A 3,324-nucleotide genomic window follows, 5' to 3' on the forward strand; every position below is an offset into this window, starting at 1 on the left:
TATATATATAATGTATATAAAGTAGAAATAAAAAACAGTACAACTTCCTGTTTCTTAGAGTACAGTGAGGAATGCGCGTTGCATTGTGGGGTAAAAATCCAGCAGAGAGCGGACATGAAGGAGCACAAAGGAGTGATAAAGGATAAAGTTTGTTATGATGTGAATGAATGTGACTGTCAGTAATCTGTGAGTAGAAGTGGGCGGCAGGTTAACCACTGCCTGACTGACTGACTGACTGCAGGCAGGGGGCATGTGAGGGAGGCGGAGCGGCACGGCTCGGTTTTTGTCAGCGGACCTGTTCTCCTCCTGAGGCCCGGCAGATACCACAGGCCTCACACCGGAAGGTACTTTTACTCTCTACGGTATTCCTCAGAACGCAAACTGTGTTGCTTGTATCGCTGTTTACTTTCTTTGTTGACTCTGCTTTGTAAAGGGACATCTAATTCTCTGCTCGTAGTGTTAGCTGCTAAGCTAACAAGCTAGCCGTCGTAGCAGCGTCAAAGCGCAACTATCTACTGCCAAAGCGGGACTGGGTATTTTCAAAATAAGATAAAATAAATTAGTTTTGATAAGGATGTTATTATGTAAAGATTATGTTTTGTGTTATAGTGTTATTGTTGAACTGTAAAATTAGGAAATGTTTCCTTTAGCGCAATCTAACGATTGGTTAAAAAAACCCAAACTGCATTGTGTTGTATTTTGACAGGTAGCACCGGAAGTAGCTTTACGTTTCCGGTGAGGTTGACTCTTGAGCCTGTTAGCCAGTGTTAGCTTCACTGTTATTATTGCAAACGTGTGCATGTTTTCCAGTGAATACTGCCTCCCCATGCCTCAAACCTGCAGATACTACAGTTTTTATAAAATGAACAACTTGAAGCTGTTTAATTTTAATTTGTTTTGTCCGTGGTTGTTAAAAAATAAAAATAAAACAGAGTTAAAGTCCCAGGCTGACGGTACCGCCTACCCAATGTGTTAGCCATTTTTATTTTTTAACTTAAATAATAATTATTCATGTCAGTTTGCAGAGTCAGTATATTATGGTCTTTAAATGAGAATAAAGTAAACGTGTAGTATTACTATGAAACATGAAGTATTACTATGAAACATGAAGTATTACCATGAATAAACAATTTATCAGCATTAGTACCTCTTTGTTTATAAAATGTTATAAGGTAGTAATGCTTAATTCAAAAGAAGGGAAATCCATTCCAGTCAAATCAGGTTATAACCCAGATTAGTTAGTGTACTGTGTATTACCTTGTTCTTGTTTATATTGATGATTTGTTTAAAATACTTTCAGATTTAGAAAACCAGAGGCTCACAGTGAACATGTGGAAGCAGCATGGGCAGCTGTGTTTGACGTTATTGTGTCTTGGCTGTCAGGATAGGAACAACAGCTAAATAAACTNTGTCTTGGCTGTCAGGATAGGAACAACAGCTAAATAAACTTGATTAAAATTATTTGTAAACATTTTTATAAAGGTATATTTGAAATATTATGAATACACGTTTTCTGATATGAGACATTTAATCAGCTGAGAGATCTGTTGCTTTTTCTTCACATGTAATAATACAACAAACTACATCTATCTATAGATTAAATTATTAATGATTCACACATATCTTTATCATATGCCTGATGTGGATTGGTTTCATGTGTCCATCAGCACAATTTACTATATTTATATTAATAACTACATGATAGTGTTAGATTTACATATGATAATAACACATAATACACAATATAGAACACATCATATCCATTGCAGACTTGTGAATTGAACAGAATAGAAATTGTATCTTGACAGATTTTATTGAGAAAAATGATCATGTAAACAGAACCTACGGTGGCCCAGAGGTGTCATGTCAAATACAAAAGCCACAACACAAATACAAAAAACACAGCACACATACGAGGAGTAATTTCAGTTTATTCAGCTAACACCAGCACTTCTCTTTATTTACTTACAGCAACCAGTACTTCCATTATTAGCAACTCAGTATTTCAAAATAAGAGTCCGTTTTATTACAGTCAGAAGCAATAAATTTTCAACTAAACTATGTTGCAATAAAACGGACTCTTATTTTGAAATACAGAGTTGCTAATACCAGAAGTACCGCTATGCTATCAGTGGCTGTAAGTAAACAAAGAGAAGTGCTGATGTTTTATGTGGCAGCTGAATAAAACAGAAGTAACTCCTGATGGACTGGTGGCCATGTGCATTTATTCACCACCCAACAAACACAACAACAATCCATGAAGATAAATAAATAATAATAATAATAATGATCCACTGCTGGTATAGGAAACAGTGCCCCCTACATTTCCAGATTGCAATGGCGCCATTTTCATCACTGAACCGCACCTTGTTCTGTTGCATCACTTCCGTTGTGGAATTTGTATTTGTGTTGTGGCTTTTTTATTTGTGTTGTGGCTTTTTTATTTGTGTTGTGACTTTTTTATTTGACATGACTCCTCTGGGCCACCGTATAGAACAATATAATACTGTGTTGTGATAAAGCTGGGGATTTACACTCCTAGGTAAAAGCTAGGTAAATATTGCAGCTTGATACTAAAGGTTTTCTTGTTCCACTGCAGCCCACTTGGTTTGCGTTTCCAAGCTCAGTGTAGTCCAGGAGTGTTTTCCTCTGGCCTTTGTGTGTGTGACAGGGAGAAGTGTCTCCCTGCAGGAGCCCCCTCACCTCAGCTTTTGTTTGATGGAAAACCTCTTTCTTTACTGAGTCCACATGTCATGTAGACAGCTGCTGAGCGTCCTGCAGAACTCTGGCCTCCACATGGCTCTGGCTCACAGGACTCTGCATCTGCTTTCATTGTTGTTACATAAGCTGGTGTTTTTCTTCTGTACTCCTCACCCTGCTTCTCCACAGGGATAACCTTTGGACCACACCCAGAACCTGTCAGCCTACACCTGCAGGCTTTCATACTGCACCTTTTTCATCTTAGCACTGTTCACAATTACACCTGAACTAATTTAGTTTCTGTTCTTTCAGGAGAACTAAGCACATACTCAGAGTTCACATGAGAACAGCACTTTGTGGATACACTTTTTTTTGTCATTTTATCTTTGTGTCCACACAGAAACAGAGTTATAGTAGACACTAAATGGTATTTTTCAAAACCTGGCTCCAAAGTGATTCCATGATGTTCTTGTGTGGGCACCCTACAGACAACAATGACATCATCTCACCTCCTGACTGACCTAAGATTACAAATAGGACACAGGTAATATTAAAGCTGCTGTATGTAGTTTCTTGAGTACCCAAAAACTTAGAAAAATTTTGAACAGAAACAACCTTGTAGTC

The 3,324-nt window shown here is 37.8% G+C and overlaps 1 protein-coding gene across 3 annotated transcripts in view; it reads left to right on the forward strand.

Moving 5' to 3' along the window:
- The first annotated feature begins 79 nt into the window (after positions 1-79).
- Positions 80-3,324, forward strand: part of zbtb44 (zinc finger and BTB domain containing 44) — a 43,573-nt gene continuing 40,328 nt past the window's right edge. Inside the window, exon 1 of one of the 3 annotated variants that reach the window (XM_014030250.1) lies at positions 80-344. The gene's annotated coding sequence lies outside the window, so the exon portion shown is untranslated. The remainder of the gene's footprint in view (positions 345-3,324) is intronic. The other 2 variants (XM_014030249.1, XM_014030251.1) reach the window with 2 other exon arrangements.

The sequence above is a fragment of the Austrofundulus limnaeus genome, unplaced genomic scaffold (assembly GCF_001266775.1).
Source record: "Austrofundulus limnaeus strain Quisiro unplaced genomic scaffold, Austrofundulus_limnaeus-1.0 Scaffold1026, whole genome shotgun sequence".
Lineage (NCBI taxonomy): Eukaryota > Metazoa > Chordata > Actinopteri > Cyprinodontiformes > Rivulidae > Austrofundulus > Austrofundulus limnaeus.